Source organism: Dipodomys spectabilis, unplaced genomic scaffold (assembly GCF_019054845.1).
Source record: "Dipodomys spectabilis isolate Male_0828 unplaced genomic scaffold, ASM1905484v1 ptg000667l, whole genome shotgun sequence".
Taxonomy (NCBI): Eukaryota; Metazoa; Chordata; class Mammalia; order Rodentia; family Heteromyidae; genus Dipodomys; species Dipodomys spectabilis.
The window spans coordinates 466,209-478,375 of NW_024871344.1; the positions used below are offsets into that span (position 1 = coordinate 466,209).

The 12,167-nt window shown below is 37.8% G+C and overlaps 1 pseudogene; it reads left to right on the forward strand.

Annotated features, from left to right (window-relative positions):
• Positions 1-1,847: 1,847 nt before the first annotated feature.
• LOC122101448 lies at positions 1,848-1,947 on the forward strand (annotated as a pseudogene).
• The last annotated feature ends 10,220 nt before the right edge of the window (positions 1,948-12,167 follow it).

Consider the following 12,167-nt stretch of genomic DNA (forward strand, 5'->3'; position numbering starts at 1 on the left):
CTTTGTTTACCCTTCCCATCCCTTCCTAGCCTCCCCCGGCCCCCCAATCCACCCCGCTCAACCAAAGTTGTAAAGTTCGTTTTTGACATGACAACTTGTACTTCTCATTGTTGCAACGGGTCCACTTGTATCCTTATTTAAACGACTTGTTTTTCCCCTTCCCCTCCACAAATTATACCAATATCAAATACAGTGAAAGCAGGGGTTATAATGTGGGGGAGAGACATACAAAGCAACAAAGAAATAATCTTATAAATGCGTTAGAAACAAATGCATGAAAGAAAAAACATTTAAATATATATCTTAGAGATCATTTTCCTAACTTCACCTTATCTAAACTTTTCTGCTTGACTCATACATATACTAGATATTGCAAATAAGGGAAACCATGGGAATTATGCTTCTTTGGGCTTGGCTTACTTCACTTAATATATTTTTTTCCAAGTCTTTCCATTTCCTAACAAATGGGGCAATGTCATTCTTTCTGTTGGCGCAGGCCGAAATTTTCTTAATAGAGATCTGGAAACAAAACAAATCAAAGAAAGGTTGGACAAATGGGATTGCATGAAGTTGCAGAGCTTCGGCATGGAAAAGGACATAGATAGCAGGATCAATAGAAAGCTTATGGATTGGGAGAAGATATTCACTAGCTATACAACGGACAAGGGTCTCATATCTAAAATATACTTGGAACTCAAAAAATTAAATCCCCCAACAAGAAATCATCAAAGAAGCAACTGCCCAATAAATAAGTGGGCTAAAGACTTAAAGAGAAACTTCTCTGAAGAAGAAAGATGGATAGCCAATAGACACATGAAGAAATGCTCAACCTCCCTAACCATAAAAGAAATGCAAATCAAAACAACATTGAGATACCACCTCACCCCAGTTAGAATGGCAAAAATCAAGAACTCTAATAACAACAGATGCTGAAGGGGATGTGGACAGAAGTGAACCTTACTTCATTGTTGGTGGGAGTGTAAACTTGTTCAAGCACTTTGGAAAGAAGTATGGAGGTTCCTCAAAAGACTCCACATAGAGCTCCCCTATGACCCAGCAATCCCACTTTTGGGCATTTGCCCAAATGTTTACAAACAAGACCACACTAAAGCTACCAGCACAACTGTGTTTATTGCAGCATTATTTACCATAGCTAAGATCTGGAAGCGACCCAGATGCCCCTTAGTAGATGAATGGATCAAGAAATTGTGGAATATATACACAATGAGTACATTTCTTAACAAGCATTAATGCCTCCTCCTTTATTTTCCCTTCCCATACCTTCTCATCTCTCCCCACTACCCCACCCAATCCTCCACGCTCCCCACCCCCTGCACCAAAGTTTTAAAGTTCGTTTTCTACATAAATGCTTGTACATCTTATTGTTGCAATGCTGTCAAGATAGGATATTCTGGTTGGTCTGTTCCTACATGGAAGAAAGAAAAGGTTCAGGTAGACTTTTGTGCAGGTAAGACCTCATTTGGGAAAATGTCAGCTGCAGAAGTTTAGGAGTAGCTCTTAAGCAAGGCTTACTTTGAATCCATTAGCTCTGCAAAGCTAACTCAGTTGCATAAATACGTACTTGAAAAAGCCTTCACCTTCAAAGTGCTTCAAAGTATGATCAAATCTAAAATGAAAAAGACTTAAAATTGTCATTGACAAAAAAATGCAAATGTGAGCAATCGACCGAACAATATAATTTTTTTCCACTATACACATTATTTTACGGAAATAAGATCAATAGTATTGTTAGGAACAATAAGGTTTCCTTGCTACAAATAGGCACCCAAGGATATAAGCCTGTATAAAGATTGCATCATTAACTACTTAAATTTAGAGGATACTACATGCTTCAGAAGCACGTATACCGAAATAACAACAATACAGAGATTAACATGGCACTTGCACAAGGATAATATGAAAATTTGTGATGTGTTCCATACTTTTCATTCCTCAGTTGCAGAAATGAAAACAGTTATTAACAAGTTGACTACAAAATTACAAGTGTAACAATATATGCAAGTGTTAGAATTAAACGTTAGTTTGACATCAGTGTGTAAAATCTTCACCTTAGAAAGGCCTTTACATAGAATAACCTTTACAAAACTTTTGAAATTAGTTAGCATTGTCATTTTTTCCCAAAGAAATATACTACTATAAGAACCTAGAAAAAGGGGCTGGGAAGGTGGCTCAGTGGTAGAGCGCTTGCCTTGCATGCATGAGGCCCTGTTCAATTCCTCAGCACCACATTAGCAAAAAGAAAAAAAGCAAGAAATGGCACTGTGGCTCAAGTGGTAGAGCGCTAGCCTTGTGCTGGAGAGCTGAGGGACAGTGTCCAGGCCCAGAGTTCAGGCCTCAGGACCGGACCTCCCCCCCAAAAAAAAAATGAAATAAAAATGAACCCAAACCTAGTATTTTTCTCATTGTATACAGAGGCACATAATTAAGGAAATTGCTTCCTGTGTAATATATATGTAAAAGAAAGAAGATGTCACACAATTATTCTCTTCATACCATGTTATACCAAATCCAAAAAATGCTTTTTCTACATTTATAAATTAATATCATCCATTTGTTGGCAACTCTGTATAGATTATTCACATTATCATTTTATACATGAACTGTTGGAATTATCTATTAACTAACTTCTAATTATAACTCTCATGAAAGAATTTTCTAGGCAAATAGAATGCCAGAATCATTTGTGAATTTATCAGTTAAAACCTCTACTTAAAAAGAATTTTGTAGTATCCTATAGAATATGGAATTACAAAAAAAACAAACTATTTATTTTGAATCTAAATTCTAATTTTGCAAGGTCCACAAAGTCCTATATTAGACGAACTGTACTATTTCTCTGGGCTTAAGTTTTGTGAACTTTGATAATTTCTTTGGCATCCAACAGAATGAAGCTTACTTAATTTTTCAAATTTTGGATGGGAATCATGAGCTATTTTGCATCTAAGAATGTTCTGTAATGAAGAGAGCATTTAAAACACAACTGAGGATAATATATCAGTTGCATTTCAATAGGAAACTTGACTTCTCAAAACATAATGACAAAATTAGCCCAAACTTCCAACTGTGTATTCCTTTCTTGTAGTTTGGTTTGTTTTATTGAGACAAAATTATACTACCTGGTCCAGGGAAGGTTTCACTATGTAATTCCACTCTCTAATCTCCTGTCAGTCTGAGTGCTAGAATTCCAGGCTTGTATCACATTGCCCTGCCATAGTTTGTTGGTTTATTTAATCTAGAAACACACTAGCAATTCTGAACGTCTCTGATGATCTTATCCATTGACTGCTCAGACTGTTTATGTACAATTTTGAAAGACGTTCTAACATTTGACACAGGGTATGAACATTTTCAGATGCACTTGCGGGGTCTCTGATTCATTCCTCCATGGATCCGATCCCTTTAATAATGATAACTTGACTTTCTTACTATCTCTGGTCCCTACCTATGTAATAGTCTCAAACTTTTTTGAAGTTCATTTGAGGACTTTTTAATATTAAAATTTATCACTTGATTCTAGTTTTACGCAGGACATATTTTCTATTGCTTTCTAACTTTTTTACATATTCTGAGAGTTGTTTCATTTGTGTATTCGTGTGTGCACGTATAAGTGCCTCTGTGTGTATGCGTGTGTTTGTATGTATGTATGCAAAAGCCTCAAGCTCTTCTTCAACATCATGCTCATGATTGGTATTCCATCCCTTGAACTGTTCTTCCAATGCAGCTTTGGTTGGTTAATTATAGATAGTGTCTCAAAGACTGTTCTGCCGAGGCTGGATGCAAACTGAACTTCCCAGACTCCTTTACATTCTTAAGTTTTATTTTTCCAGGAGTATCAACTTTTAAACTACAAACATTTTTGTGAGTGTTAAGTCTAACCTGTAGCCCAGATTTTTAACTCATTAATTCATGTAAATATAGATAAACATACACATTACATATGCTGAATTTATAATGTTAGAAATGTGATTTTAAGCTGGGTTGTGGAGAGATCTGAGGATTGAGGTTCAAAGCCAGCCTGGGTAGGAAAGTCCCGGAGACTCTTTTCTCTAATTAACTCCAAGAAAACTGGAAGTGGCACTGTGGCTCAAGTAGTAGAGCATTAGCCTCGACCTGAATAGCAGAGGGACAGTGCCAAGGGTTCAAGTGCCACGACCAACAACAATATATATATATATATATATATATATATATATATATATATATATATATATATATATGAAACAAAAAGAAATATGATCTTTGCCTCCAGGTTCATTGATAGTATAATCCCTGCTCTTTCAAAGTGGACTTTTTTCCAGTTAAGTCCATTCTCTTATAACTGACCTGCATGGAACCAGAATCATTTTCTATTCTACTTTTTACAAATTTGCGCGATTGGAAGTGTGATTTAGAAAGAGAGTGGCCTCATACTTCATGTTCCACTTAGGAGAAATGCTTTCTCTATATCACTTCTGTAAATCTACATACTGAACTTGGCTTCATTGTTTCAATGTTGTCTTATTTGTAGAGTCTTCTATATTGTATTGAACCCTTAAACACAGAACTACTCTTTCTCCTATTTTTGCTATTGTTTCTCTTACTGTTAACTCTTGTACACATGGAAAATAATGCACAGCACATACACTCACAAAAAATGATCTGAGAGATCTTCTCGGAGGAAGTTCCGGGAAGATGGCGGAGGAGAAGCTGGAATCTGAACAACTCTCGCATAGAAAGCAGTTTTAGAGTTCCCGTGAACAGTCCTAAGCCAGAGAATCACACCAAGTGTGCCATCACAGGACAGAGAATTAGGCAAGAGAGGAGAAGCCAAGGCAAGGAGACACATCTGAGCGCTTGCCAGCAGCCGCCATGGCGGCGGCAGGGTCGCGGCGGCTACCACAGGGCACCCAAACCTGAGCCACAGAGAGTCCAGGACGAAGGAGCCAGAAGCTGCGAGCGAGCGGATTCTACTCAACACCAGCAAGAACCGACAAGGAGCGGACATCTTCATCCTGCAGTTTGCAAACCAGAGACGACCCAGGAACCAAGACTCAGCGTAAGTAGAAGCCTGACGTCCTCACTCCTTCTCAGGGAGCAGAGGAGGGAAGGCCACCCCTACCCACCCCAGTACCGGAGATCTCCATTTTGGATACCGTCAAAGCTCGGAGGAGCTGCTAGCTCCAACTCAGGCCTTGGAATAAAACGAGTCATTTAGCAGGTCACAAGAACTTAATGGCGAAGTGACCTCCCAGACTCAGCTCCACCCAGGGAAAAGTCACCCAGCTCGGGCACCAGCCCTAGGAGTGGCTTTCCCCACTGGGTAACCAGAACCAGAGGCTGCCCCTCCCTCTAGCAGCCTCCACAATCAATTGAAAAACAGAAACCCTAAGAATGGCTCCAGGCTTGGCTCTGTGAGTTTTTCACAAAATAGCCCCAGGGAAAAGCTACTGTTTGTTGAAAGGCCTCAACTCTACCCAGAACCTAGCCACATCACTGCATCCCCCTCCTTTGTGATTCTCAAAGCAGATCTGCCTCACATTAAACTAACCTGGGAGGGGGATCTCAAAATCTTGGGTAAAGCAGAGCATTTTTCTGCCTGTTCGAACAAACTGACTTAAGAAACCAATCAAGCCACAGGACCTCAAGCAGACCAGAGACTCAAACAAGAGGCTGGTTACAGACAAAAGGGAGACACAGGATTCTTCCCACCCCTCCCAAAAAATAAAAAAAAAAAATCAAAGAACTATTTTTTTTTCTTCTTTTTTTTTTTTTTTTGGTACCTTATATACATAAAAAAAATTTTTTCTTTTCTAAAACTTTTATTAATCTTTAATTTTTGCCTTTTTTGAAAAAATAATTGTTTTCCAGTAACTTTTTATTTTCCTCTTATAATTTTTATTTTAGGAATACGTGAATGTGCGTTTTCCTTTCTTTTCTTGTCTTCTTTCTCTTTTTCTTTCTTTTTTAATTATCTTTTTGTTTTTTGTTTAGCTCTACTGAACTTCTGATCTTTTATTCTCCCTTTCTTATCCTTTTCACCTTTTCCTCTCTTTTGTTCTTCTTTATGTGACTTAACTCTTGTCCTGCACATCCTCAGATAAACCCATAGTTAACTAGTAGACCCTATCCCCATTTGTGTACACACTTAATCCACAAATTTATTACTCAATTCAAAACCTCTGAGATTTAAATTCTTTAATAGCAGTACAACCTCTTTATACCTATATAATATTTTAAGCATTTTTTAAGTTTTTCATATCTCCTTTATGTACCTCCCCTTATCTCAATATATTCACATTCCTCTCTAAATAGATTGTCTTTTGATCTCCATAATAATATTAATTTTTACGTTTCTATTTTTTTCTGGTCTCTTTTCATTTCCCTTTCCCTTTCTTCTTTTTCTCTCTCTCTCTCTACTTGCATCCTACCCAACCTATTTCCTGCATTGAGATTAGGACATAGTTAACTCTCCCTGTGGCTCCCCACACCAATCTATTCCTATTTTTTACCCACATCTCTCCCTAACCCTAATAATTTCTGGTTTTCCAAATTCTTCTCTGCGGTTCAAAGCCCATTAACATATAGTTGTTTGATGTTGAATAGATGTATCTGTTGAACTAGATGGTATCTCTAGGCTATTGCCTGTACAAATGCAAACTTTGGTTGATGGTTGCCTTAAGATAGTGTTTTAGCACAAAACTGGTGCTATTTTCATCTCAAATGGACAGAGTAAGCCGGAAAAACACAAGAAAAATGGCAAATCCGGGTATCTCAATTCCCAATCTTGATAATCAAGAGACAGAAGAGATAATGAATAATCCAGAGGAGAGTTCCCAAATAGCTCAACAGACACTGCTGGCAAACATGATAAATGAAAAATTTGACAACTTACAAAGGACTCTGTATGAGTATGATAGGGAGAGAGAGGAGGCATCCCAAAAGTTTATACAGGAATATCATAAGCGTGAGGAAGCTACTCAAAAACTGATTCAGGACTTGCATGAACAACTTGAGAATACTCAAAGAGAAAGGGAGGAATGGCGTGAGCAGGCTGAGAACACTCAAAGAGAACTGCAGGAATGTCATGAACAGGAGGAAGCTGATCAAAGAGTAATACTGGAATTGAGAGAGCAGATAGAGAATACACAAAGATCACTAAAGGCATTCATGGAATCCATTAACAAAGAGCTGAAGGAAGTCAGGGAGACCACAAAGGGAATGCTAAATGGAACCCAACAGAAGGAATGGGAGTCCAAAGAAACCATAACCAATCAACTAAGTGATTTGAGAACAAGCACTGGACACCAAATTAAGGAAGTAAAGAAATTCATACAAGACCTAAAACAGAGCTTCAACAAAGAATTTGAAGCCATCAAAGCTGACCAACTAGAAGGAAAAGAGATAAAAAACAAAGTAGAGAGTCTTGACAGCAGGTTAGACCATGCAGAAGATCGAATCTCAGGGTTGAAGACAGCATAGATATTATAGAGAAAGAGCATACAACCATCCAAGACAAGTCCAAGAAATATGATAGATCTATCGAACACCTGGAAGACACCATCAGAAGGCCTAATCTAAGGATAATGGGTGTAGAGGAGCACCTAGAAACAGAAGTTAATGGTCTAGGAAATTTGTTTAACAGTATCCTAGCAGAGAACTTCCCAAACATACAAAAAGATAGGCCTATTCAGATACAAGAAGCTTTTAGAACCACAAATAGGCCAAACCGGAATAGGACATCAAACCGTCACATTATTATCCACACAGGATCAACTCAGACCAAGGAAAAGATCCTTAAAGCTGTCCAGGAGAAAAGGTTAATCTCCTATAAAGGGAAACCAATTAGAATCACCTCAGATTCCTCAGCAGAGACAATCAAAGCAAGAAGAGCCTGAAATGATGTATGCCATGCCATAAAAACAAACAACTATCAACCAAGAATACTCTATCCAGCTAAACTCTCCTTCATAACTGAAGGTCAAATAAAAACCTTCCATAGAAAAGAAAATTTGAAACAATACATCTCCGCCAAACCAGCCCTACAAAAGATTCTTAAAGATGTCCTACACATAGAAAACCAACAAGACCACAATAAAGGCCAAGAAACTGCACCCTAACTGAGAATCCAAGAACCATAGGAAGAACCCAGTTTTCACAACCCCCAAGAAGGTGGATAACATGGCAGGAACTCCTTAATACCTCTCAATCCTATCTCTTAACATTAACGGAATGAACTCTCCAATTAAGTGACATAGACTGTCTAGTTGGATTAAAAAACCAGACCCTTCTATCTGCTGTCTTCAGAAGTCACATCTTGCCCGTAAAAACCAACACATTTTCAATGTTAAAGGCTGGAACAAAATCTACCAAGCAAACGGCACTCATAAACAGGCGGGAGTTGCAATCCTAATATCAGATAAAACAGACTTCAAATTAAAATTCGTGAGAAGAGATAAAGAAGGTCGCTACATACTAATTAAAGGATCTCTCCTTCAGGAGGATATTACAATTCTAAATATCTATTCGCCAAACAATGGAGCACCCAAATTTATCAAAGAAACACTACTTTCCCTCAAATCCCATATAGATCCAAAGACATTAATTGTTGGGGATTTTAACACACCACCCTCCCCACTAGATAGATCAACTCGGCAAAAACTCAACAGAGAAACCTCAGATCTAAACAGCTGCATAGATCATCGAGACTTAACAGACATCTACCGAACATTTCCCCCAGCAGCATCAGAATACACGTTTTTCTCAGCAGCACATGGAACGTTTTCTGAAATAGACCACATTCTAGGCCACAAAGCAAACTTGTCTAAATTCAGAAACATTGAAGTTATACTTTGCATTCTCTCTGAACACAAGGGAATAAAATTAGAACTCAACAGCAAAAGCCATCAATGAAAGTCCGGTATCACATGGAGACTGAACAACACACTGCTGAATCATGAGTGGGTTATGGAAGAGATTAGAAAGGAAATTCAAATGTTCATGCTATTCAACAAAAATGAACACACAAATTACCAGCTCCTGTGGGACACAGCAAAGGCTGTACTCAGAGGCAAGTTTATAGCTCTGAGCTCCTACATCAACAAATTGTAGAGATCTGAAACTAACAATTTAATGACACATCTAAACCTCCTTGAAAAAGAGCAGCAAGATAAACCCCAATACAGTAGAAGGAAAGAAATAATTAAAATTAAATCAGAGTTAAATGAATTAGAATCCAAAAAAACTATAGAAAGAATCAACAAAACAAAGAGTTGGTTGTTCGAAAAACTTAACAAAATTTACAGACCCTTAGCAATTCTTATCAGAAAAAGAAGTGAACACACCCAAATTAATAAACTCAGAGATGAGAATGGAAACATCACCATGGAAACAACCAAGATTCGGAACATTATAAGGGAATACTTCTCAAAACTTTATGCTAATAAGTTTGAGAACTTGACAGAAGTAGACCTTTTCCTAGCAAATATTGACATGCTGAAACTAAAAAAAGATGAGTTAAACTATCTTAACAGGCCTATATCAAGGATTGAAATAGAAACAGCAATAAGAGACCTCCCAGCTAAGAAAAGTCCAGGCCCAGATGGTTTTACAGCGGAATTTTACAAGGCCTTCATAGCACAGCTCACACCAATACTCCTGCCAATCTTCAATGAAATTGAAAGAGAAAGCTCACTACCGAACACATTCTATGAAGCCATCATAACCCTCATCCCAAAACCAGGCAGGGACTCATCAAAGAAATAGATCTATAGACCCATTTCTTTGATGAACATTGATGCAAAACTTCTCAACAAAATTTTGGCCAATCGACTTCAATGTTTCATCCAAAAAATCATACACCACGTTCAAACAGGATTCATTTCAGGGATGCAAAGCTGGTTCAATATACGCAAATCAATAAATATTATTCATCACATCAACAGGAACAAAAATAAGAATCACATGGTTATCTCAATAGATGCAGAAAACGCATTTGACAAGATCTAACACCCTTTAATGATTAAGGCTTTGGAAAAATTAGGAATCCATGGAACATTCCTCAATACAATAAAGGCTGTATATGACAAACCTACAGCCAGCATTATACTCAATGGTGAAAAACTAAAGCCATTTCCTCTCAACTCAGGAACAAGACAAGGATGCCCACTCTCTCCACTTCTCTTCAATCTAGTATTAGAATGCCTAGCTACAGCAATAAGACAAGATGCAGACATAATGGGGATCCAAATAGGGAAAGAAGAAATAAAACTCTCCCTCTTTGCATATGACATGATCTTGTATTTAAAGAATCCCATAGACTCCACTCCCAAATTACTCAAGCTGATTCAAAACTTTGGCAAAGTAGCAGGTTATAAAATTAACCCCCCAAAATCAATGGCTTTTCTGTATGCCAACAATGAGAAAAGTGTGGCTGAAATTAGGACAGCAACTCCATTTGTAATAGCCCCACAAAAAGTAAAATACCTTGGAATTAACTTAACCAAAGAAGTGAAGGACCTCTATGATGAAAACTTTAAAATCTTGAAAAAGGAAATCAACACAGAACTTAAAAATAGCAAAACCTCCCATGCTCCTAGATTGGAAAAATTAACATCGTGAAAATGGCAATGCTTCCCAAGGCTATCTACAAATTCAACGCAATACCTATCAAAATTCCAACCTTATTCTTCAAGGATATAGAAGAGGCAATCCAAAAATTCATATGGAACAATAAAAGACCCCGAATAGCAAAAGCGCTCCTCAACGGAAAGAACACTGCTGGAGGAATATCAATACCAAATTTCAAACTCTACTACAAAGCCATAGTAATCAAAACAGCTTGGTATTGGCATAAGAACAGACCCCAGGAACAATGGAATAGAATTGAAAACCCAGAAATGAACCTACAGACCTATAGCCATCTAATCTTCAATAATAGAATGGAAGAAAGACAGCCTCTTCAGTAAATGGTGCTGGCAAAATTGGTTAACTACATGTAGAAAACTAAAGCTAGATCCTTATATTTCACCCTGCACCAGAATCAACTCCAAATGGATCAAAGACCTTGAAGTCAAAGCAGACACTCTGAAAACATCACAGAATGGAATAGGAGAAACCCTAGGTCTCCTTGGCTCAGGCCGAAATTTTCTGAATAGAGACCGGAAACACAACAAATCAAAGGAAGGTTGGACAAATGGGATTGCATAAAGTTGCAGAGCTTCTGCAGGGCAAATGACATAGCTAGCAAGATCAATAGAAAGCCCACGGATTGGGAGAAGATCTTTACTAGCCATACAATGGACAAGGGTCTCATATCCAAAATATAGTTGGAACTCAAAAAATTAAACCCCCCAACAACAAATCCTCAAAGAAACAACTGCCCAATAAATAAGTGGGCGAAAGACATAAAGAGAAACTTCTCTTAAGAAGAAGGAAGGATGGCCAATAGACACATGAAGAAATGTTCAACATCCCTAGCCATAAAAGAAATGCAAATCAAAACAACATTGAGATATCACCTCACTCCAGTTAGAACGGCAAAAATCAAGAACTCTAACAACAACAGATGCTGGAGGGGATGTGGACAGAAAGGAACCTTACTTCATTGTTGGTGGGAATGTAAACTTGTTCAACCACTTTGGAAAGCAGTATGGAGGTTCCTCAAAAGACTTCACATAAAACTCCCCCATGACCCAGCAATCCCACTCTTGGGCATTTACTCAAATGTTTACAAACAAGACCACACTAAAGCTACCAGCACAACTATGTTTATTGCAGTATTATTTACCATAGCTAAGATATGGAACCAACCCAGATGCCCCTCAGTAGCTGAATATATCAAGAAAATGTGGTATTTATACACAATGGAATTCTATGCCTCCATTAGAAAGAATGACATTGCCCCATGTGTTAGGAAATGGAAAAACTTGGAAAAAATTATATTAAGTGAAGTAAGCCAGGCCCAAAGAAACATAGGTCCCATGCTTTCCCTTATTTGCAATATCTAGTATATGTATGACTCAAGCGGAAAAGGTCAGATAATGTGATGTCAGGAAAATGAACCCTTAGATACGTATTTTAATGTTTTATTTCTTTCATGCATGTGTTTCTAACTTATTTATAAGATTATCTCTTTGTTGCTTTGTATGTCCCTCCCCCACAGTATAACC